The sequence below is a fragment of the Acinonyx jubatus genome, chromosome B4 (assembly GCF_027475565.1).
Source record: "Acinonyx jubatus isolate Ajub_Pintada_27869175 chromosome B4, VMU_Ajub_asm_v1.0, whole genome shotgun sequence".
In the NCBI taxonomy this organism is placed as follows: Eukaryota; Metazoa; Chordata; class Mammalia; order Carnivora; family Felidae; genus Acinonyx; species Acinonyx jubatus.
Window position 1 is genome coordinate 76,397,500 of NC_069387.1, and position 25,525 is coordinate 76,423,024.

The 25,525-nt window shown below is 46.1% G+C and overlaps 1 protein-coding gene and 1 pseudogene across 4 annotated transcripts in view; both read right to left on the bottom strand.

Moving 5' to 3' along the window:
* The window catches only part of GALNT6 (polypeptide N-acetylgalactosaminyltransferase 6), a 41,951-nt gene extending 37,127 nt beyond the window's left edge, over positions 1-4,824 (bottom strand). The window contains exon 1 of one of the 4 annotated variants that reach the window (XM_053226254.1): positions 2,637-2,849. The gene's annotated coding sequence lies outside the window, so the exon portion shown is untranslated. Of the gene's footprint in view, positions 1-2,636; positions 2,850-4,510 lie in introns of those variants that run through there. The other 3 variants (XM_015065709.3, XM_053226253.1, XM_053226255.1) reach the window with 3 other exon arrangements.
* A 2,129-nt stretch (positions 4,825-6,953) lies between these two features.
* On the bottom strand, positions 6,954-20,267 carry LOC106969249 (actin-related protein 2/3 complex subunit 3-like; annotated as a pseudogene).
* Between the last annotated feature and the right edge of the window lie 5,258 nt (positions 20,268-25,525).

A 25,525-nucleotide genomic window follows, 5' to 3' on the forward strand; every position in this document is an offset into this window, starting at 1 on the left:
TTTCCAAATTTCACTGCCCAGGCTTCCCCTGGTGGGACTTCCCCACTAGATTTTGTGAGAGAGGGAGAGCCGGTAGGCCTAGACTCAGGTTACCTACATCCTGTTTGCTTTCTCCTTCCCAGTCCTTAAATCTCCTGGGCCTCCGTCTTCTGCCTCCAGAATGGTTTTCCCCGACAAACCCACCGAGCCTTCTAAGCCCCAACCAACCCACCTAAGCCTTCTAAGCCCCACAGCATCCCACAGCCCTGGGGAATTTGGTTGTGCTATTCTACTGCCTTGTTCTGTCTGTCCTTTGTTCTCTCTTATGGGTAGAGCTGAGGGTGAGGATTGGGTTTCTTCCTTCCTTCAAATCTATCTAGGGCTCAGGACCAGGTTGCCAAGGGTGTAGGAGAATAATGTGACCCCACAGGGCTCTCAGGTGCCACAAAAGAGTCTTCTGACGGTCCCTTTTCTCCCCAGACTGAACCCAACCTTGTTCACTGTGCAAGCCTTTGACACAGCACAATTACAGCATTGAGCACAACACAGAGACAGGCACTGCCCTGCACTTGACCTCTCATTTATTCAAACCCTCACTCTCATTCCCATTGAATGAGAACGGACATTTTGGGCTTTCTCAGAGTGGGACAGAGGGCTGGATGAAGAGCCAAGTTCACCCAAGTCTTTGACACAGCCATTCATTGGGTCCCTCTGGTGTACGGACACCCTCTCTGATCCTCAGATTCACTTCCAGAGCTGGTGAAGTCTGCATGAGCCAGAGGAGGCTAAGGGCAATACCACCACCATTTTTAATATCACCGCTCACCACGTCAAGTCAAGGGACAGTTATCTTTTCCATTTTACACAGAAGGAAACTGAAGCACAGGGAGGTTAAGTAACTTGACCAAGGTCACATAGCAAGGAAGGGGCAGAGGCAGGGTTTGCACTCAGTCCCACATCTCCAAAGCCCACTGTCTTCACCATGACCCTGCACTGCCTCCCATTTGGCTGGTGCTTGGAGCTTTGCCAAAGCACTTTCACATACACCTTCTCATTTGCTCCCCACCCAGGGAGTGTTTATGTGACTTGGCCAGAGTTAGACAGCTAAATTAGAGACAGAGCTGAGTCAGCCGCCTGGATCCACAATACCTACTGCCTCCCTGCTCGGGGAGACCCCTGGTCCTAGGGTTAGCTGCCCCCTCCTATTCCTGACTTCGGTTCTAGGCAATGGTTAGCTGGACTAAGACTGTGGCCATATCTCCTGTTCGTTTATCTCCCACCTGAACCTGGGCTAAGATGTTTCTGATCTCAGAGGGCATCCAGCATGCATCCGTGCCTCCCCTTATCAGCCGTGATGTTCCTCCATGCTGCTGTGGGTGGGCATCTGCTGTCCTGAGCAGTGATTACCAAGGACCAGGCCATCTCGGGCAGCTCAATATCCTTCACGGTTCTACCGGCTCCAGATGAGCTCTTCTCTGTCTTTGACAGTCCTGTCCTTTCCATCCTGACACCCCTGAAAGTAGTTTGCTCTTGTTCTTTCTGTGTGTCTAATGGTTGAAGAACAGGAAGGAACTGTTGAGGAACTAGGGAAGTACCTGCAAGGATACTGGCTTCTGCAGGATAATTTGAACCAAAGTCTATTTCAACCCCCTCACCTTACCTTGTACTATCCATGGCATGAATTTGCCTGTCTCATCCTTTTTACCCTTCCTAGGAGGGGTAGGGGATGAGGCTCCTGTGTTGGAGAGGTGAATAGGGCCTGTGTAGTGCACACACATCTCTGGTAAAATGAGCCTCAGGTTCCTTGGTGTGTCCAGAGTTATTAACCTCACCCAGTGCCTGTGAACTGCATCTGTGGATCTGGAGGGGCAGCATTAAAACCTTTCCCCCATCCTACCCTCCGCAGAAGTCAGGGTCTGGGGTGACTAGCTTTGGGGGCAAGTAACAAACTGTTCCTCCTTTCAGTTAGCCTGGGGCTTGTCGGAACAAGTGACGGGGAAATAGGGAAGTTGGGGACAGTCACAGTCATGAACACCCATCAGACTCCCTTCCCATAAAAACCACACAGCTCCCACTCCCCAAAGGCCCAAGACTCCAGAGAGAGGACATCTGAGACCCCACCTCTACTCAGGAGCAAGGTGGCGCTGGCAGGAGGGTGGCTCTCTGAAAGATTTCCGAGGTGGAGCACGTGGGGTGGCCCACTCTGGGAAGAAGGGGGACGGAAAGAATACGGGGACGTGGGTGGGTAAAGGGAAAAGGCTGTAGAACCCCGGAGGGGCTGCTGTGGCTCGTCCCTCTCCCACCCCACCCCTTCACGTCCCAAAGGTCTGAACTTTTCATTCGTCTTTAAGCGAGGCGCGGAGGTGGGGGGGGGGGGGGGGTCGTACCGAGGGAGGAGCTAGAGGCCGCCACCACGGACGAGGACCCGTCTGGCCCAACCCCTTCATTTCACTACTGGGGGTGGCGAGGAGGAAGTGGTGAAGGAGAAGGTCGGCGGAGGAGGGAGGTGGGGAGCAAGGACCTGGCAGAAGCCAGTCCGACTGGGGGAAAGTCCCGAGCAGCGGGAGAGCTCTGAGTTCCAGGCCCGGCGGAGGGGGGGGGGGGGGGTCGTCTATCGCGAGGGCCTGCGAGGGTCGCCGGCAGCTTCTGCCACTTACCTGGCGCGCGGAGGGAGAGCCGCAGCCGCTCGGCGGTGTGGCTCGCGGGTTTCCCGACGGGACGCCCTGGAGGGCGGGGCCGGGGCGGGCCCTGCACGGCCGCTGGGGCGCGCACTTCCCGCCGCTCCCGGGCTAGGGGCAGGCGGCCACCCGCAGCGCCCGGAGCTCTGCTGCGGGAGGCCGGCGGCCTGCTGGGGCGCGCCCCCTGCCCCAGGCTACCCCCGCCGCTGCTAGAAGCTTCTCCAGCTTCTCCTGGTCTCAGCCCACCCAGGGGTACCGTCCCCGCGGCCAGGCTCTCGGCGCCGAGAAAGATCCGAGGGTCCTAGTGGCTCCGAAGACGACAGGCATTAAGCCGAACCGCCGGCGGCGCGGAGCACTGTGCGCAGGGAACCGCAACGTGCGGCGCGCCGGCTCAGAGCGCTCCGGGCCGGGAGGCGGCGGCGCCGGAGGGCCAGAACGCGGCCGGGCGGCGGGAAGCCCCGGGGCTCCGTCCCAGGTTTGCTTCTCATTGGCGGGGTGGTCTCGGGCACATGACTCCTCCCCTCCATCCCCCGACGACTGCAGGTGTTAACTGTGGGCCGCGAACAGCGCTCGGGGCTTCTGACGCCAGCTCTCGAGTCAACCCCAATCCCAGCGAGCGCGAAGGTTATGAGCCAGAATGTACCCGGGACGCGGCTGATCCCACAGCTAGAGTGCTGCCCTAAGTGTGGTTTCCGGAGCTGCAGCATCAGCATCCTCCGATAAGTTGTTAGAGACGTAGATTGTTGGGTCCCACCCCAGACCTAAATAATAGGAAACTCTGGGGGATGGGGCCCGGCAACTTGGGTTTTTAAAAGTCCGCCAGGTAATTTTGGTGCCTGCTCAACTTTGAGACCCACTGAGCAAGCAGGGGCAGGGCTAGAATTAGAGTCAATACATTCAGTTCCGAAGCACAAGCTCTGAATCCCCCTGCCTTAGCCTGGGGCTGCCCCAGAATTTCCCTCCAGCTGTAGGGTCCTGTGATGTCATCTTTTGGGTCCTTTATCGCAGTAATAGAGAAGTAACGTGGATGACCACAAATAGCTAGTGATTTAGAAATTTTCTATGGTAGAAACTTGGACCACTAATTCTGGTTTTCTTTTTGTTCGAGTGTTTGTTTATTTTTTTTAATGTTTATTTATTTTTGAGAATGAGAGAGAGAAAGAGGCAGAGTGTAAGCAAGGGAAGGGCAGAGAGAGAGGGAGACATAGAATCTGAAGCAGGCTCCAGGCTCCAACTGTCCGGACAGAGCCTGATGGGGTGCTCGAACCCACGAACCCCGAGGTCACGACTTGAGCCGAAGTCAGTCGCCCAACCAACTGAGCCACCCAGGCGCCCCTCGTCTGAGTGTTTAAATGCATTTGTGTTTCTAAGTCTGTAAGACCTGGGAGCCATCGTGTACACAAGGGGGTAAATCTGAGCAAGAAGACTGCTCTCACAAGAACTGGGAAGGGCAGGGAAGCCCCTTGGGGATCCACAGTGCACCTGAGGGAAGTAATCTTGTTTTCAAATCTGGGACCCCGAGGCAGGATGGAGTTATTCAGAAGGAGGCCGGAGGTTTTTGGGTGATGGAGTCTGGAGAGATGAGATGAGGCCAGTGGAGGCTGGAGAAGACCTTGCCCAGCCATGAAGGATGGACTTCCCCAAAGGAGGCGAAAAGGGAGGCACCCATTCACTCTTGGCATGGTCCCCTCTCTCCTAACTCCAGGCCCTCCCATCCCCAACTCCCTTGCTTTCACATTAGACCCTGGGGTGTAAGCTTTTGAAGACAGATCTACAGAATTTACTTTGATCCTTTACAGACCCTCCGGGCTGGAAGTCCCACCGCTCCAGCTGCCACCATTCTTGTCACTTACCTTATTCGACAGGTGTCTTACTCAGACGAATGGCATCTCCTGTGAAAGACTGTGGGCTGTTGCCCCTCGTTTGTGCTTTCTGGGGCTAGACAGTCCTGTACCATCTGACCCTTCGGTCTTTGGGGTTCCTCTAACTCTGCTCTGGGACCCTTGGGGTTGTGTGATCCTGGCCGGGCCCTTGGGCTTTAGTCGGGACTCAACTTGACCTGAGGGTGATAGGCTCGGCTGGACTCACAGCCTCCGTTCCTCCCCCAAGTCATGGCAGAGTCACAACCACTAACCCTAACCCGGAGTTCCCGAGAGGGTGGTGTCGGGCTTCTCGAGGAAGCCTCATCAGTCTGCGTCGTGTGCGCCGCATTCCAGAAGCAAATTACTCATCCCATTTTACTTCAGCTGACTCAAATTTCAGATATGACTTTGAGTCCTTAGAATAATTAGCTGCCTAATTTGGAGGTGCATGTAGTCTGCAGGATACGTGACCCACCCCTGATGTGTCATACACTGAGCTATTCTCTCCTAGCTGGAAGGATGGTGTGGAGGTCAGGAAGGTCTGGAGGTGAGCCGCTGCAGAATGGTGACCGTGACCTCAGCCAGCCACTGGTTGCAGCCGCTTAAGAAAACAGTGTTCTTTTTTCTTTTTTAAAAATGCTCATCTATTTATTTTGTGAGAGAGAGAGAGAGAGAACACAAGCAGGGGAGGGGCAGAGAGAGGGGGAGACAGAGAATCCCAAGCCGATTCCACACTGTCAGCACAGAGTCCAACGCGGGGCTCCCATTCACAACCGTGAGATCATGACCTGAGCCAAAGTCAAGAGTCTGACGCTTAACCAACCGAGCCACCCAGGTGCCCCAAGAAAACAAGTTTTCTTTAATTGAAGAACTTATATAGGCATGTGGTTAAAAAATTTTTTTTCAAGCACTATAAAAAGGTATGCGGTGCAAGTGACATTTTTTTCCCCTCCTTAGACCTTTAGTCCTCTCCAGAAATCACCTCTGCATAGTCATCCACTCTTCCCCATCACTAAGCTCTTCTGTAGAACAGGTCTGAATTCCTTGCTCCTCAAGAAATCCTGTGAATTTCATTATTTTCTCACAGTCTTGTTTTTATTTCTCGGTCATTTTAGATTCTGTTTCTGGGCGTTCTGAGTTTTGCTTTTTACATTATTGTGCTTTGGGGATTCCCCCCAGAAGGCAGGAAATGTGGTGGAGAGGAGATCGGTTGAAGCAAGCGAGACAAGGGCAGCTGACAGGACATCAGCTCTGGCCCTTATCAGGTGTCTTCCTTCCACATGTAGTCCCTGGTGAGGGGGATGCCCACCTCTAGGTGGGGCAGAATGACCGAGACTTGCCCATTAGGGCAGGTGCTGGCTGCACTTCGCAGGCCAGGGTTACAGAGGAAGCGGCCATGACTTTGCCAGGCAGGTAGAAGTGGGGTTAATGATGCCCAACATTTCTGTAGAGCTTGAGCAAATAACTGATGTGAAAGCATGATAATTTGGTTCTTCTGTTACATCTGTTTCTTTATCTTCTCTCCCCATATTCCCCCTTCCTCCTTCTCATCTCATTTCCACGCCCCAAAGAGAAACACGCAAGGCCAGAAACGTTCTAGGATCCCAGGCAGAGCTGTCCCAAGTTCTGCCACAATCCCTCATGTGGTATAGTTCACTCACCTCCTAATTCAATAGGAATTACAGATAATTTCCTTATCTGTAAAATGGGTACTAGGGTAAGGTGAGTGAGGTATTTGCCTTAGGTGCAAAATTGAAGGGGACATCAAACCTCAGTTAATCGAGTAATATTTAATATGATATTTTAATACACCCAAATTAGTGCAAAAAATCTATCTTGAACAAAGTATCAACAATGGTCTTTTGAAATGTTAGAAAGTTTCTATTTTTTCTGTTTATTTATTTTAAGAGAGAGAGAGAGAGAGAGAGAGAGAGCGCGCGCGTGCAAGTGGGGGAGGGGTAGAGAACGAGAGGGAAAGAGAGAATCCCAAGCACTGTCAGCGTGGAGCCCAGTGCGGGGCTCAAACTCATGAACCGCAAGATCGTGGCCTGAGCCGATGTCAGACACTTAACCGACTGAGCCACCCAGACGCCCCTGGAAATTTTTTGTAATTATGTTTTTTTTTTTAATTTTTAAATGTTTATTTTTGAGAGAGAGGGAGAGAGAGAGACAAAGTGTGAGTGGGGGAGGGACAGAGAGAGAGAGGGAGAGACAGAATCTGCAGCAGGCTCCGGGCTCTGAGCCATCAGCACAGAGCCCAACGCGGCGCTCAAATCCACAAACCATGAGATCCTGACCTGAGCGGAAGTCAGGTGCTTAACCGACTGAGCCACCCGAGCGCCCCTAATTATATATTCTTATTAAGCACCAGCTTAATATTGCAGAACATTTCAAATTATCTTTCAACAGCCCATTCTTCCCTCCCTCACCCAAATTCTTTATAATAAAGAGCTCTTGAGGTAAAGACATACTCCCTTGTCTCTATATAACCCTTTATCAAATAAAGGCCAAGAGCCGTGTACATCCGCCCTCAAATGCTGCCCCCGGCTGTGGAGGCAGCGTCTGCCCAGACTCAGAGCCTGAAAGACTCTTTGTTCAGGAACTGTGTCTTTACGAAGCAGGTCCACCACTTGCCGGGTTTATCCTCCTGAAGGTCAAAACCTTTCTCGGCGTCTCAGAGCCAGAGTCCAGTCTCTTGCCTTAGCTGCTATACGTGGGCCCTCATCACTTCCCCTTCCCCTTTGTTGACAAGTTTGGCATAAACCGAATTAAGTGGAAGACCGGGTTTCCAGGCATGGGAAGACTAGAGATTCCCATGGTGTGCGTTTCTCTCTCACTGTGGCTTTTGGAATCGCATTTTTGGGGTTCCTTGAGACACCAAGATGCTCCAAAATGTAGAGTTCTGAATACCAAGTTTCTGTCAGCCTCATTCTAATCTCACGGTTTCTGAACAAGACATGGCCTCCAAGCAATAGATGGCTTCGTCCGTCATATCTATATCCTTTTGTCTGTCTAGGGGTGGGTTGTTTGAACTGACTTCTGATAGGCAGCAGCGCCATGATTCCAATGAGTTTGGTGCAGGGCTCGCGACAGAGGAGTGATCAGCTGACATCTTGGGGGTGCCCCGAAGTATCAATTTAAAATAAACGATAGTGACCTGCTGGGCCGTATAGAAGCCTGAGGCAAAAAGAAAAGGTGTACCTCATATACATTTAAAAAGATTTTTTTTTGGATGCCCAGGTGGCTCAATCCGGGAAGCATCTGACTTCGGGTCATGATCTTGAGTTTCATGAGTTCGAGCCCCGCATCAGGCTCCTGCTTGGGAGCCTCTCTCTCTCTCTCTCTCTCTCTCTCTCTCTCTCTCTCTCTCTCTCTCTCTTTCTCTCTCCCTCTCTCTCTGCCTCTCCCCCATTTGCATTTTCCCTCTCGCAAAATAAATAAATAAACTTAAAAAAAAAAACAACTTTGAAGTCTACAGCATAGAAAATTTGCCTGAGTCTCCAGCCTGCTGGCCTGCCCTGCCAGTTTTGGACTTGCCAGTCCCCACAACTACATGAGCCAATTCCTTAAAAGAAATCTCTCTCTCTCTCTCTGTATATCTTGTGTCTCCAGAGAACCTGACCAATATAGTGGTTATGCATGAGGTGAGACTGCGGACATCGGGCGAGTATGGAGAATCCACTGGAAAGTACGGCTGGTCACAGGTTTAGGCCCAGCCTTCTAGGCCTCTGCCCCGTTTATGGCAGAACTGGCTGGCATCTTCATCCTCTGTGGAACCTGGTTTAAAAAACTTTTTTTTTTAAACATTTATTTATTTTTGAGAGACAGAGAGAGACAGAGCAGGAGCAGGGGAGGGGGAGAGAGAGAGAGAGAGAGAGAGAGAGAGAGAGAGAATGAATTCCAAGCAGGCTCCTTGCCGACCTGGGGCTCAGTCTCATGAACCGTGAGATCATGACCCGAGCCAAAATCAAGAGTCAGATGCTCAACTGACTTAGCCACCCAGGTGCCCCAATCTCTTGGTATTTTATATTTTGGGTGCTGTTGTAAATATTACCTACTGCAGGAAATGCTTGGTCAGTTTGTCTGCTGTATAACAGAAGCCTCCTTCTATCATTCAATGAGTAATTTTTCTTCTCTTGGAAAATCACATGGGATTGGTGAAGGGTGACTATGGACTCTTCTAGTTACATCACACAACGGCTTCTTAAAAGCACTAAATGTTGTATGGAAACCAATCTGACAATAAATTATATTAAAACAAAAAAAGCACTCAAGATGCCCAGGATCTATCTTATGTGGACCTTTGGCAAAAGAGAACTTTAATAATTGCAAAGAATAAAGCATCTAAATGCTCACAAGGTTTTGCTGTGAGAACATTTTCTGCCCCAAGTTAATGATATCTTATTGTTTAATAGCTTTCCTTAAAAAAAAAAAAAAAAAAAAAAGATATGCACATTGAACCTTCTGAGACAGAGGTAATTGGATCTTAGCCTGACAGTCATTTTACCCAGAGGGAAATAATAAAAGGAATAATAAACTGTCCCCCAGGTGACAGCAAAATCTTCGTTAATCTATTCCGAAAAGATAGAAGAGGTTCCTATCTTCTTAAACATTTGAAAAAACAGTAAATTTCATTGGAGAGGGTTGAAATGCTATCTGATATAATCTGAATGTTGTTTAATATTGTTTTAGGTTGAAAATGATTGAGAGGTGATAGAATAACTCAACAGTAGTTTTTTTTTTTAATGTTTGTTTATTTTGTGTGTGTGTGTGTGTGTGTGTGTGTGTGAGAGAGAGAGAGAGAGTGAGAGACAAGGAGAGAGTGAGAGACAAGGAGAGAGGGAGAGAGAGAATCTCCAGCAGGCTCCACACTGTTGGAAAAGAGCCCCATGTTACCTGAGCCGAGATCAAGAGTCTGATGCTCAACTGAGCCACTCAGGTGCCCCAACTCAACAGTAGTTCTAATGTCCTTTTATTTTTATTTTTTAAATAAAAGGACATGATATATATTTTTTATTATTTTATTAGAGAGAGAGGGAGAGAGAATATGAATCTCAAGCAGGCTCCACACTCAGTGCAGAGCCCTGGATGCAGGGCTCGATCTCACAATGGTAAGATCATGATCTGAGCCAAAATCAAGAATCCGGCGCTTAACCGACTGAGTCACCTGGGTGCCCCCTAGTGTCTTTTTAATATCCTGAACTTTTAAAAAAGTTTTTATTATTATTATTATTTTTTTTTTTAGTAATCTTTACACCCAATGTGCAGCTCGAACTTACTACCCTGAGATCGAGTCATATGCGCTTCTGACTGAGCCAGCCAGGTGCCCTGCACTTTTTGGCTCACTGCTTATTAATCCTGTGGAATTTTGATTTTCAATAGGTTACACATTCATATGGCACAACAATCAGACATTGAATAGTCAGGTGTGAGTTTCCCTCCTACTCCATTCCTGGTTGCTTAGGTTTGCTCCCCAGAGGCAGCCACCGTTACCAGTTCCTTTTGATTCCTTCCAGAGATATAGCCCAGAGAGGGAGTCACCTTGATTGTAGCAGTTACCTTACCTAGTAAATTGTTTCACTATATTGTCTGAAATGGTTAAAGTTGTTATTAAAAGAAGTCAGCTGGGGCGCCTGGGTGGCTCAGTCGGTTGGGCGGCCGACTTTGGCTCAGGTCACGATCTCGCGGTCCGTGAGTTCGAGCCCCGCGTTGGGCTCTGGGCTGATGGCTCAGAGCCTGGAGCCTGCTTCCGATTCTGTGTCTCCCTCTCTCTCTGTCCCTCCCCCGTTCATGCTCTGTCTCTGTCTCAAAAATAAATAAAACGTTAAAAAAATTAAAAAAAATAAATAAAAGAAGTCAGCTTACTGAGCTCTCTTTGTGGCTCTGCTTTTTAATGGATTCTCTGGGGGTTTCTATTAGACAGACATATCAACAGCATATAATATTGGCAAGGTGGAAACAGTTTTGGAGCGAGAACTGGGTTGAATTCTGGCTCTCCCAGCTACCAGATGTCTGATTTTTAAATCCAGCCTTCATAAAATGTAGCGCTCTCCAAAGGCAGTGTGTAGGTACAAAGTGGTCCTTCCTTCCCAGGTGTGGTAAGGAGTAGGCAGAGGCCACACAGGGCCAGGTCCCACCCCTCCACCCCCTTCTGGGTTTGTTCAACGTGGACCTGTGGATAAATCCGGGGCGCTTTGATCTCAGTGATTTCTAAACACCCCGAGATCAAGAGCGGAGCCTGAAAAGGCAGTCCTAAACTAGAATAACCTTTTCTTTCTCCGTGAAAGACTGGCGGTCACGTTTGCTGAGAGCAAGTGAAAGTGGATTTTATTGTTTAAAATTAAAGATTTACAGAAACTCGTTGAAGAGCTACTGATTATCAGTGAGGCCCTATGAACTCCCCACAGTGGTAAGTGGGTAGAACAGTTGGACACAGTGGGAATGTGCATGGGTTTTCTTAGAGGTGGGACCTATTGCCAGAGAGGGGGTTGGTATTTAGTGGGGAATGGCATAAGAAAAATCCATGCTTAGTGAGGGGGAAAAAAAAACCCACATATTCTTACTGGTCCGTGGTGTTTTATCAACTTGAAGGGATGCTCCAGAACATCTCAGGGACTCCTGATCCCTTTAACCACTCCATGGTAAAAAATGATCTGGGATGTAGATTATCTCGCTTGCCTACACATGATTATTCTTGCAGAAACTCAGAGAGGAACAGGAATGCACTTCTTCATATCTTCTACTAAAGAAGATGGACCTGAAGAGGTGCCTTGATATATGCGCATTCTGCCAGACTACAGTAAGATGTGACAGGCGTTTTGCCACAATAAGGGGTGAACTCAAACTTTGAAAAGGTACTGGCTCCACTTATGAATGATCAAGACTTAAAATAGCCTGGGGTTCAGCTGTTCTAAGAGGTTCATGGAAAACTATTCCAGGCTTAACCAAACCCAGTGACTTAGCAGGTACAAAACAAGGATGCCTCAAGCATAGAGGCAGCGGGCCCCCTGCAGGGAGCTGGGGAGGGAGTTTTAGGGCCCTGATGGACTCTGTGATGTGTCATCCTGTCCTGGCATTTGATATCTTGCTGAACCCACAGGCGCTAAGTTTCAAGGTAAATTAAGTTCTTGGCCCCACTTCCAACACACGCTCGTACCTGCATGGGTGTGCGTGTGTGTGTCCATGTGTGTGTGTGCGTGTGTGTAGGCTTCCTCCCACCAACAAGTGGTTCTCAGACACCTGCTGGGTATCCTGCAATTCAAGTCAGTTCTGAAGACGGTGGCAGTATCAGATTCACAGGTTAGTGGTTCCATCTTATAAGACTGCCCCCCTCCTCCACTTCAGAAGCCAGTTGCAAGCCTGTGTTGTTACCTGTGCTTCTGATGGACTGGTTTTAAATCAGAGGTTCCCAAGACCCCCTTTCTGGCTTTGATTAACTTGCTAGAATGGCTCACAGAACTCAGAAACATTTCACTTGCTAGATTACTTGATTATTGTAAAAGGATATAACTTAGGGATAGCCAGAAGGAAGAGTTGCATAGGGCAAGGGATGTGGGAAGAGGTGTGGAATTTCCAAGCCCTTTCCAGGCACACCACTCTTCCCAGATCGTGTGTTCACCAACCTGGAAGCTCTATGAACCTTGTCCTTCCAGGATTTTATGGAGGCTTCATGATACAGGCAGGGTTGATTAAATCATTGACCATTGGTGAAATGATTCAACCTCCAGCCCATCCCCCCTCCCTGGAGGTCATAAGGTAGGACCGAAAGTTCCAACCCTCTGATCACATGGTTGGCTCCCGTGGCAACTAACCCCTATCTTTAGGTGCAGTGCAAAAGTCACCTCATTAGCATTACACAAGAGACACCTTTAAGCTCTCAACACTTCCAGAAATGGCAAGGGTTTTGGGAGCTGTGAGCCAGGAACTGTGGGTGAAGACCAAATATATCTATTTTTTCTTTCTTTTTTTTTTAAACTTTATTTATTTATTTATTTATTTATTTATTTATTTATTTAGAGAGCATGCTCACGAGGGGGGGGGGTGGAGAGAGAGAGAGAGAGAGAGAGAGAGAGAGAGAGAGAGAGAATCCCAAGCAGGCTCCGCACCATCATCCGAGCCCAATGTGGGGCTCAAACTCATGAACTGTGAGATCATGACCTGAGCTGAAATCAAAAGTCAGACACTTAACCGACTGAGCCATCCAGGTGCCCCCCCCCCATATATATTTCTTATCAATCATAATATCTAGAGTGGTCTGGGCAGTTTACCCCTTGGCATTTATTGGTCCCTTGGTGATTAATCTAAGCTCAACCCTGTGGTCCCATTCTCCTTGCCAGGGATGGGCAAAGAAGAGTATCTGCTGGGAACCTCTGAGAAAGCTCTCATTCCTTTTGAAAAAAACAGGTTCAAGAATAAGACAGCCCCTGAGAAGCCTACCTGAGAATAAAGCCCACACAATGTCAGGGTGGAGCAGAGGGACAACAGAACCGGGGTCCCTGTTGACACTGTTGAGCTGGAGCTGATGCTGCTCACGGGGTCCATCCCTCCCTGGTGTCTCTGATATGAGAGAACCCAGTGGGCTGACTGGATCAAAGGGAAAACTGGGGGCACCAGCCTAAAGGACCTAGACCTCCTCTGTGGGCTTTAAGATTTTGCCTTGAGTCTACGAAAACTAGAATTATCTACAGAACCCATAATGCAACAGGGGAAACAATCCTGCTTGGGGAGTCAAAGGACCTCAGAGCCCCAATGGCTCAGAAAGTCATGTCTGAATGGGAACTGTAGCCTGCTGCCCATGTGAGCGGCTTCTCTGAGACCTTGTAGAGGAGTCCATCCTGGAACTGGGGCTCAGGCACGTCTCGCCTTTGGAAGCAGAGAGTTCGAGTCCAGGGAATGATCTAGAAGAGCCAAGTCACTTCACCTGGGTTATCCCATGGCTAGATGCTATGGGAGAGGCACAGCTCGGTATATGGGGCTGGGTGGGGGGGAAGGGCTGATAGAGCTACCCCCAATTCAAGGAGACAGAGAGTGACTGCATGAAGTCCCTCAGTTGCTGGTGGTTCTGTAATGTGGGCAAGTTGTTTAACCTCAGAGATGATAAGGGTCTGCTGTGAAATTTAGATGAGATAATATTTACAAATCGCTTACTTGCTCAGAGATGATAAACACTCTGTTCAACAATAACAACAACAACAACAACAACAACAACAACAACAACACCACAGGCACGCCAGGCCACTCCTCTCTCCCCACCTAAGGAGAGCCATTGAACTCTACTAAAACTGCTGGGGCCACTTAAGCCTGAGTAGGACAGTCAGTGGAGCCAAGGTGTGGCTTTCTTGGTAGGTGACTATAACTCCACCCGAAGGTTTTATTTACTCATTTTCAGAGTTTCAGTAGGAGCCTTGCAGCTCCATGAGCTTGACTGACCCATGAAGTTTGGTCTGGGATTGAGAGTGGGCAAGAATGACCACTTGGATCCTGCTCAAAGTTCTTTCATTTTGGTTTACTCCTAAAGCAGCTGAAAGCAGTACACAGGAGGGAAATGAGACAAAGGTACATCCAGGTGGGTGGCTGCCACTCCCCACGGCCTCTTGTGTCTATTCCCAGAGAAACACCTCACTCCAGAGTTTGGAGGTGTCGGCAGTCAATGGGGAGCAAGATGTTGGCCAGACCAGACAGCCAAGACCAGACAGAAAGGGTTCGTTACCTTTCTACCTCTGCCACGTCATACCCAGGAACAACAAAGTATCTCATAAAGCAATCATTCTGATACCCGAGCCATGTCGCTCGGGTCTAAGTCCAAGCCTTGAAATTCTTCCTGTATCACCCTTGGTGCAAGCACTCCTTATCTGTACCTATGTTGCATACAGGTGCTTATTAGCCTGGAAGGAGCCTGGTGAATTCTTAAAAGCTGTATGAATTGTGAAAAATTCCCCCTTCCTCTGGGCCAGTGCAGAACTGTGTCAGGACACAAGCTGTACAACCACATGTTGGACAGAGTTCCCGTTTCTGTCCAGGGCCTGCCGTCGTGGACTCGGTCTCCGGGTAGACAAGGGAAGCGGGCTTCACTCAGGGTGAAGCCTGACTTACGGGCAAACTCTAGGAATCCCACTGCTTAGTCAGTGTTGCTGTTTCCCTAAGAATACACCCAAATCTGATGTCAGGAGCTGCATGGAGCCTGATGACAGCTTTGGAACCCGGGGCTGCCTGCTGAGCACAAAAATGTTAGTCTGTGGAAGTTGACTCCTGACCAAATGCAGGAGAGATTGGGAAGCTTGACTATGCACAAGGACACACAGGGGTTGGGACAGTCAAGTGTAAAGGACCACACCTTCTTTGTCTGGCATATCATCAGGGGACTACCTCTCTTTGATTCTTAGTCCATGAAATTCAAATGAGGCCCAACTCACTCCCCAGCACCAACAGTGAACCTGTGATCCTTTGGCCACAGTGTTTGGGTTAGGGTTAGGCATAGTACCCAAAGCAGACTACTCAGAGCCTCCTCTGAGATATTTCCTGAAACCAGCATAGAAAACAAAACAAAACAAAACGAAACAAAAAACCCTTCCCTCCTGCCCATACGTCCTACCCTCCACCCACGTGACCACTGTGCAATCATTAGCTGAGAAGAGGATTAAGTTGAGAGCTGCTAATGGCTAGCTACCATGGCCGTAGCAGGAGAAGGGGAGTCAGCCTGAACATGAAGCCAATACTGAGAAAGCAGACAATAAAGGAAAGAGTGAGAGGAAGTGTGTCTGAAGTCATTTATTCCTAGACTTCTCCCTTTTCAACTTTGTTTTCTTTCTTTCTTTCTTTCTTTCTTTCTTTCTTTCTCTCTCTCTTTCTTTCTTTCTTCCTTTTTCTCCTTCCCTCCCTCCCTTCCTTCCTTTCTCCATCCCTCCCTCCCACTCTCCCTTCCTCCCTCCCTCCCTTCCTTCTTTTCTTTCTTTCTTTTTAGAGGGAGAAAGCACTCACAGAGGGGCAGAGGGAGAGAGAGAGAATCCTAAGCAGGGTCCATGCTTAGCTCAGAGCCCAATGCAGGCTCGATCCCATGACCCTGGAATCATGACCTGAGCTGAAATTGAGAGTTGGATGCTCAACCGACTGAGCCATCCAGGCCCCCCTTCAACTTTCTTTTCTTTCCTTTTTCTTCTTTCCTCCTTTCCTTTTCTTCTTTTTCCCTTGTTTTGGTTGAAATTTTTTTGAGTGTGTTTTTGTTACTTGCAACCCAAATAAAGAATCTGACCAATAAATAGTGTGTGCACTGAATTAATGTATTGCTAGGGCGGGGAGCTATGTTCACTTAAAACCAGGCCTGGCAGGGAGGAAGCAAAGAGAAACTCCCAAGAAAAACTTAGAAAATGATGCTTTTGGATCTCTAGGGAGCAGAGGTAGGGAGCTGAGTGGTGACTAATAGTGGAGAAGGTGAGGACATATTGGAGTGGGAGGGATGGACCACCCATCCTTCTAGGCTTTATCCTATGAGATGCCCTTGAACCAGCCAATCTCCCTGGTAGAACTTGGAGATACATGGGAAGCCAGGAGAACTGGTTGACTTTCCCTTGGGGGGTGAGATGACCCCAAGACTAGAGAGGCAAGAGCCTGGTCAGGTGTCTGGCCTATCTCCAAGCCTCTCAGGGCATGCTGCACCTCAGTCCCTGTTAGTGCTGGCCAACCTAGGGACATCACCATTTCTCTACTTCATTACAACCTTGGGCTCAAGCCTGTTGATGTTCTATGGCCAAATATGTCCCTCATGTTTGCTTTGGAAAGGTTATACCCAAATTCCCCTCTAGAATCTCTTCTGTTGCATGTAAATAGTGCTGCTGTAAACCCCCTGGGTGCATGGGTGTGGTCATTTTCCTGGGGTAAACTTCTAAAAGTGGAACTTGTTGGGTCAAAGGTTATGAACATTACCAAGGTTTTTGATTCTTATACCAGCAGAAAATATTATCCATTACTAGAAAACAGACATACAGATTTCCACGCTTGTCAACTAGGAGAAGGCTGATGGCCAAATAAGTAATGTAAGAGGTGACCTGTTTTTCAGAAATACAGACTCATGTCACAATGTCTATAATAAATTAAATTAAGACCATAATATGTGCTGTGGATGCAGCAGATCACATGGCATTAAACAAATTGGACTGCCTGGTTCCCTGGAGACAAGGGCTAGAAAGCACCGGAGAGAAGTAACGGGGTTCTCAGGGTGCCTTCTTGGAAGTAGGAAGTGTTGCAGACAGCAGCTGTGGTTGCATTTCCTGAGGGTAACTTCAGTGCAAGTGGGGGTAGCACCAGAGGAAGGCAAAGGACATTTCTCTCAGGGAACTCTTTGATGAGGGAGATCACCAGCTACAAACAAAATGATCTCAGGAGAGAGATTTTGTCCTGGAACAGGCGAGAATGTTCTACCATTCTGTCCACAGTTGGAAAGATTAATGTATTTGACAATGTCTTCAGAATGTGGGAAGAGCTGTAACAGAAGAACGTATGTAGGGGATCCGGGGGTGGCACAAAGGAGAGAGCCATTAACTTTGCCTGTTGGAGAAAGAGGGGCCATGACCTGGTTTGTGAAGAATGAGTAAAAGTTTGCCAGGTGGGTGAGTGGGAGAGACGCAGGTAGAGTGAGGGGTGTATGTGTCACCCGGGTGGCCCTTCCAATTTGGGCTACAAAAAACATGCCCCGGCGAGTCCACAGAATTTAGTGCTCCAGGCACCATATGCAATGATGTCAGATCCCGAAGTACAGTCTGGGGTCCTCTGAGGCCCACTCTCTCCCCAAGACCCTTGGGTTACCAATGTTGAGTAACCACAGGGCCAGTGTGGTGCTGGCCCAGCAGCCTTGCTGCAGCACAGGGCTGGTAGTCAGCCAGGGACTGACTTCCACCCGTCAGTCCTTAGGTGGAAGCTGGGTGAACTGGAGGCATTTGAAAGGACAAAGGTACTGGGGTGATGTCATGCCCTGAGGGTGTGCCTCTCAAGCTTGGGCTCCTTGCTTAGGAAAGCACACTCTTAGCTGAACTGGTCAGCATTCCCTGTTTAAAACCCTCTGTTTTTCCACCAGGAGCTCCGTTTCCTGCCCCGGTGGGGGAGAGTGCACAGCTTCTGATCATAGACGTGTGTTAATTTCCAGGGCTGCTATGAGACAAAGTACCACAAACGAGGTGACTCCAAACAGAAATGTATTGTCACACAGTCCTGGGGAAATCTGCAGGGCCACGCTCCTTCTAAAATCTGTAGTTGGTGGGGGGTTGGTGCCTGCGTGGCTCAGTAGGCTGTGTCCGCCTCTTGACTTTGGCTCAGGTCATGAATCCAGGGTCCTGGGATCAAGCCCTGAGTTGGGCTCTGCGTTGAGCGTGTAGCCTCTCTCTCTCTCTCTCTCTCTCTCTCTCTCTCTCTCTCTCTCTCCCCTCCCTCAGCTCCTCTCCCCTGCTCACATGTGCCCTCACTCTCTAAAATAAAATAAAATAAAAAATAAAGCTTGTAGGAGAACGCTTCCTTCTTTGTGGTTCCTAGGACTGTAGACACAACCCTCTAATCCTCAGTGTTCACGTGACTGTCTCTCTGTGTCTTCATATGGCTGTCTTTTTATAAGGACACCAGTCATATCGGATCAGGGGCCCACTCTACTGCGATGCAACCTCATCTTAAATAATCACGCCTGCAGTGACTCTATTTCCAACTAAAATCCCATTCTGAAGGTACTGGGAGTTAGAACTTCAACATATTTGGGAGAGGGTGCGGAGGGCACAATTAAACCCCTGACAGCGTCTCTCAGACACAAGGCAGAGCTTTCCGATGATAAGGACCGGAGCTGCCCGTGCTCTGAAGTGTCGCTCAGAGGTGGCAGCTCGGGAACATGGTGTTCCAAGGCTGTTACAAGATCCATGGCTGTCCAGCATTGTGGCCACAGGAAGGTGTGGGCCGCAGGGAGCTGGGGCTGCCAGAGCCAGACCTCGGTGCTGTGGGTCTGGAGGGAGAGGGTAGAGTTGAATTCCCGTCAAGGGACCCATCGCGGGGGCCCTTTCTCAGGTGTTCTTCGAGGAAAGAGGCTCCCAGTGTAAAGCTCATTCTGGAGCATATTCCTTCCAGAACTGGTAAGGAGTGAGGAAGGGATCTCACTAGATACTTGGGTTTTTTTTGTTTGTTTGTTTTGTTTTTTTTTTTTCCTGAGTTTCCTTGGATGTTTTTGCCCTTAAAAGAAATAGAGAGTATTAGTATGGGGTACAGTGCTATGTGCTAGGGAGCACATATCAACCCAGCTGATAAGTTTATTGTGTTCTAAAATTTATAGATGAGTAAAAGGAGAATTAACATCTTTAATAAAATAAAAGTTTTTCCTACCAAACAGGGTGTGCCTTTTGGTTTAGTCAAGACTTTTGTGCCACTCGGCAGTACTTGATTTTTTCCCTATAGTTCTTGCATATTACTTGTTTGCTAAGACCTTTGATCTCTTTGCTTATTACTGTAACAAGAATCTTCTCTTGTTCTAATCAGTTGTGCTTTGTGTTAATAGGAAAGCTATTGAGTTTTGTATAATAATCTTGTGCCCAGCCACTTTTCTGAATTGCCTTATTGTCTGTGGCAGTTTTCAGTTGATTCTCGTAGGTTTTCCAGGTTTACGATTACATAGTGTATTCCTTTATGATTTTTTATATGTTCTATGTTTTTCTGTTGTTAATGTCCATTGGCTAATCCCTCCTACCCATTAAGTAATGAGGGCGACTGTGATCATCCTTAACTAGTTTCTGACTTTCCTGGGAATACTTGTAGTGTTTTCCTGCTAAGAATAATGTGGCTTTGTTGTTCTGGTTAGAGTCACACATGAATGCATCTGGGCTTGAGTTCATTCATCTTTTTTTTTAATGTTTATTTTTGAGAGAGAGAGAGTGATGCATGAGCGGGGGGAGGGGCCCAGAGAGACAGAGAATCCGAGGCAGACTCCAGGCTCTGAGCTGTCAACACAAAGCCGATGCAGGGCTTGAACCCATGAGCTGTGAGATCATAACTTGAGCCAAAGTCAGATGCTTAACCGACTGAGCCACCCAGGTGCCCCTCATTCATCTTTTCAGTGGAGAGTATTTGAAACTTTCTTGTCTCTCCCTCTCCCCACTGCCATCCACTGGATTTTCTTTTTCTTCTAACAGTCTTCCTTTTTATAGAGCATTTGCCATTTAATTGATATTTTTACTTACACAGAGTTGAGCAAAATTTCTTCGCATCAAAGAAATAGTCTCATTTACATATTCTTGTTTACTATTTTTTGCATTTATGTTTTCCCCTTTACCTACCCTTCCCCCACGCTATGATTTGGTTAGCTGATGGTTTTTTCCCCCTAAAGAATTAGTTTTGAGGGGCACCTGGCTGGCTCAGTCAGAAGAGCATGTGATTCTTGAGCTGGGGGTTATGAGTTCGAGCCCCATGTTGGGTGTAGAGATTACTCAAAGGAAAAGAATTAGTCTTGAGTATATATTTTCCCAGATTTATTGAGATATAATTGACATAAAACTTTGTGCAAGTTTCAGGTGTACAACGTGATGATTTGATACATGTATATATTTACAAAATGATTACCACAATAAGGTTAGTAATACATCCATTACTTCACATAACTTTGAGGTATATAATACAGTCACCATGCTGTACCTTAGATCCCCAGAACTTATGTATCTTATGACTGGAAGTTTGTGCACTTTGGCCGACACTTCCCCATTTTCCTTACCCTCCAGCCCTTGGCAACCACCATGGTACTCTGTTTCTATGAATTTGGCATTTTTAGATTCCACATATAAGTGATATTCTACAGTAGTTGTCTTTCTCTGACTTATTTAACTTAGTGTAATGCCCTCAAGGTCCATTCATATTGTTACAAATGGCAGAATTTCCTTCTCTCTTTTTAATGGTTATATAAGCTAAGTAATATTCCAGTGTGTGTGTGTGTGTGTGTGTGTGTGTGTGTGTGTACATGACATTGTCTTTACCCATTCATCTGTCTATGGATACTTAGATTGTTTCCATGTCTTGGCTATTGTGAATAATGCTGCAATAAACATGGGGATGCAGGTATTTCTTAAACATAGTGATTTCATTTCCATTGGGTATATATCCAGAAATGGGATTGCTGGATTATATGGTAGTTCTATTTCTAATTTTTTTCTTTTGAGGAAATATCATGACTCTTTTCCATAGTGGCTGCACCAATATATATTCCCACAAACAGTACACAAGAGTCCCCTTTTCTCCACATCTTCACCAACACTTATTACTTGTCTTTTTGGTAATAGCCATTCTAACAGGTGTGAAGTGATAGCTCATTGTGGTTTTGTTTTGCATTTCCCTCTTGATTAGTGATGTTGAGCATCTTGTCATATTCCTGTTGCCCATATGCATGTCTTCTTTGGAAAAAATGTCTGTTTATATCCTTTGCCCATTTTTAATTGGATTTATTTATTTATTTATTTATTTATTTATTGCCATTGAGTTGCATGGATTCCTTATACCTTTTGGATATTAACCCCTTTACCAGATATATGGTGTGCAAATATTTTTTCCCATTCCCATAGATTCTACTTTTAATTTTTTGAGATTTTTCTCCCATTGACTGCCTTTTCCTTTTGTTGATAATTTGTTTTGATGGGCAGAAGCTTTTAAGTTTAATGTAGTCCTACCTATTCATTCTTACTTTTGTTGCTTGTGCTTTTGGTGTCATATCCAAAATAATCATTGCCAAGACCAATGTCAAGGACCTTTTCTCTATGTTTTCTTCTAGGAGTTTTACGGTTTTAGGTCTTACACTGAAGTCTTTAATGCATTTGGAGTTAAGTTCCGTGAATGAAGACTTTCATTCTTTTACATGTGAATATCCAACTTTCCCAACTGCATCTGTTGAAGAGACTATTTTCCCCACTGAGTATTCTTGGCTTTCTTGTCAAACGTTAGTTGACTGAATATGCATGAGTTTATTTCTGGGTTCTTGATTCCATTCCATTGGACTATGTGTCTGATTTTATGCCAGTACCATACTGTTTTGATCGCTATAGCTTTGTGATATAGTTTGAAAAGTTCCCAAATACATTTATAAGCTCTATTGTTTTTCTGTTTTCTCATTTAAGTTTCTAGTTTTATCTTTAGGAAGTCTTTAGTTTTTCTGTGGCTCCTTTTTTAACTTTGTGAGTGGGATGTTTAATTCATTTATTTTCATTTTCACATTTATGTGTTTTACTATTTAAATCAATAAAATATTTTTGTCTCCAGGCTTCTGCAATTTCAGTTTTAATTTCTCTTCTTATGAATTAATTACTTAAGACTTTTTAAAATTCCATGTAGTAGAGTTTAAAAAACTTTGTGTTACCTATTTCAAGTTTAATTACATTATCATAATAGAATGCCTATTAAGCTATAGAATTTATTCAGTTTTCTTTTGGTCTAATAGTCGATTCTGGTGAATTTTCCATAAGCCCTTCAAAAGATGTATTTTTTGTTTTCAAAGTATAGAGTTCAATATATATCAATTAGATCAATCATTTCAATTTTGTTACTCAAATGTACGTCTTTATTTTTTGGTATTGTTCTGTCACAGGCTAAGAGGGGTAAAATAAACTCTTACAATAATAATATGTGTGTTGATTCCTTCTTGTTTTTTCAGTAAACTTTGTTGCTATGTTATTTGGTTGCACAGGTATTTGTTAAATCCTCCTGGTAAAGTAAATCTTTATTGTTATAAAGTGCCTATAATTTTTACCTTAAACCAGTATTAGCAAGGTAGGATCTTGCTTTCCTGCTTTTCATTCCTTCCATTATTCCTTCCCCCCCGCCTTCCCCCACATCTTTCTTTATTTTGTCTGTGTGGTATATTTTTTAATGCTTTTAAAAAAAATGTTTATTTATTTATTTTGAGAGGCGGGAGGGAGGGGCAGAGAGCGAGAGGGAGACAGAACCCCAAGCAGGCTCCTCACCATCAGCACAGAGCCCAGTGCAGGGCTCGAACCCACAAACTGTGAGATCACGACCTGAGCCAAAATCAAGAATTGGACTCTTAACTGACTGAGCCACCCAGGTGCCCCTATGTGGCATACTTTTGCCCATCCTTTATCTTTAAAACGTACTGAGTCATCTTGCTTTGGGCGAGACTCTTCTATTTCGGTGGCAATCTGTACTTTTGTCCTTTGGCCAATTCAGGGCAGCGATGTCCTGAAGTAGTGCCCACTGGCCTAGGGATTTGCCTGTTTGATGGAAGCCTTTTTTTGTTTGATTATTTGTGTTTTTGAAAATGTCTTTATTTCACTTTCATCCCCTGCCTTTTTTGGCTATTTCCCGACATTTTTTTCCCCAGGAGAAAATTGTGTTTCGTTTTAAGAGCTAACGGTGTGATTTTAATATTTAAAAAAATTGCAGTATAGTGGATATAAAATATCACATTAGTTTCAGGTGTACAATATATAATTAGATCCAACAATTATATACATTACAACTTTTAATTATGAAAATTTCAAACATAGTGGGGAGATGAAAAACAAGGACAATGGACATCGGTAAAGCCTCCTCTGGATTCCAGAATTGTTAACATCTTGCCATATTTACTTTATTCCTCTCTCTCTCTCTCTCTAGTCATATCTGTTTCTATATCTATACTGATCTATCATTCATTTTTAAAAGTTTATTTGGGGCGCCTGGGTGGCTCAGTCGGTTAAGCGGCCGACTGCGGCCCAGGTCATGATCTCGCGGTCCGTGAGTTCAAGCCCCACGTCGGGCTCTGTGCTGACAGCTCAGAGCCTGGAGCCTGTTTCAGATTCTGTGTCTCCCTCTCTCTGGCCCTCCCCCATTCATGCTTTGTCTCTCTCTGTCTCAAAAATAAATAAACGCTAAAAAAAAAAAAAAAAAAAAAAGTTTATTTATTTACTGAGAGACACAGGCAGAGAGAGGAGAATGAGAGAGAAGAGAGAGAATCCCAAGCAGGCTCTCCACTGTCAGCGGGGAGCCCGATATGGGGCTTGAATTCATAAAACGTGAGATCATGACCTGAGCCGAAATCAAGCACTAGACGCTTAACCGACTGAGCCACCCAGGCGCCCCTATATTGCTTTATCATTTAAAAATAATTTGTATAAAATTTACATACATATGTTTTGTAAATCCCTTCCAACAATTCTTAGGGGACAGGGACCAGAAGTTCTGGAGAGACCCAAACTAATAAGTTAGAATTAAGTTGTGCTGGCATTAGTTCATTTTGCTTATGCCAAACAAAGTTGATTGTTTCTATATCTGTTTTAAGGCTGGATTTTTTTTTTTCTCAGCTCTTCATTGACTGGCCATCTCATAGCTCTGGGTGTCCTTGGTAAATCTAGCAAACACTCTTTCTTATATTTTATGAGAAAAGACCAGAGAACCTCTGCCTTCTTTAAAGAGGAAGCTGGCCTTTTCCATGTGGCACAAGATTAGGGGTAGAAAAAGACATATCAGGGAAATACGTTCAAATTCTGTGTCTGTTCCCTTTTGCCCCAGCCCAAATATCTGAATGGGTCTCTTTTTTATTAACTGCAAAATAAAAGGCCTCAAGGGATGTTTCCCTAGGAGCAAGAGTAGCTTGGCTTGGATTTATATCTATGTCAGATAATGCGATTCTAGAGATAAGTAGGTAAGAGTTATGTCCCTATTCCAGCCACACTTCAGCTTTAGAATCTGTCAAATGTTGTGTGCATTTACAGATCCAAATAAATAAATAAATAAATAAATAAATAAATAGAACTACCATATAATCCAGCAATCCCATTTCTGGATATATACCCAGCGGAAATGAAATCACTATGTTTAAGAAATACCTGCATCCCCACGTTTATTGTAGCATTATTCACGATAGCCAAGACATGGAAACAACCTGAGTATCCACAGACAGATGAATGGGTGAAGACAATGTCAGACAGATCCAGAGAAGGGGATACAGAAAAGTTAAGAGTATATAGAATTCTAGGAATGTGAGCTGTTGAATGTGCTGCCACCTTAAGGATATCCTAGGCATACTGGCTAAAAGGGAAGGGAAGAACTTGCCTGCTTAGTATAATAACAAGCTCGAGAGGTCTTATCCCCAAGCAGATAAGATGTGGAATGAAACTGCCTGATTTCTAAGCATCTGCGTTTGACTAGAAACGGATAAAACAGGTGTATTTCATTAATACAGATGTGTTTGGATCTGATATCAAGGACTTGGCAAATGGATCTTGGTTAACACCCACTTCTCCTAAATTCCTGAATGATTGCCCACCTGGATCTGGAAATCTCAAGGCTTCTTTCCTCAAAGGCCTGCTTTTCTCTTGTGGTCTGCTCCCTCCTACCTCTGCCTCTGTGCAAATATCTTACTCGTGATTCCACATGAGGCAGAGTGTTGGTTTTTGCCATCTTATGGGGGTTCCCTCTACTTGGTCTGGAGCAAGGTGTGAATGAGTACAGTCTGGGGAATTTCTGTGGACCACGTTGATGATGACGAATGGCGGGGGAGGGATTTTCCCAGTCAGGAGTCCACTTTCGTGGCGTTTCATTGTTCTTCCCTTATGATGTGTAGTGTTTCAGGCTGGCAGCAGGCTGTGAACAAAGAAATTGTATGCGGTAGTCTCTTCCGATATGCTGTGACTTGGCAAAGGGCTGAAGGCAAAACCATGCACCTGCATGACCTTTTTAGCTAGACAAAGAATCCTCTCTCCCCCCAGCCCCCCAGGAAATACTCCCAGACCACAGCACAAACAAGCCCTAATTAAGTCTTTCCTCGGATCCTGATGTCTTTTCCTCTAACCTTTCCTTGGGTTTAGATGTGTAATTAAGAAGAAAGGGTGGGGGAGAACAGAATCAGGTATAAGACACAGCTGGAAATTGGGAGCTACTTAATAGCAAGTGAAGTCTGGAATCTGTTCTGGTGGCTCTTCTGATGGTTTGAACACAGCAAGGGATATGGTAAAATGATGGGGAAATTAAGATGCTTTTGATGAAAAAATTGGTTGCAGTTATGTGACTGAG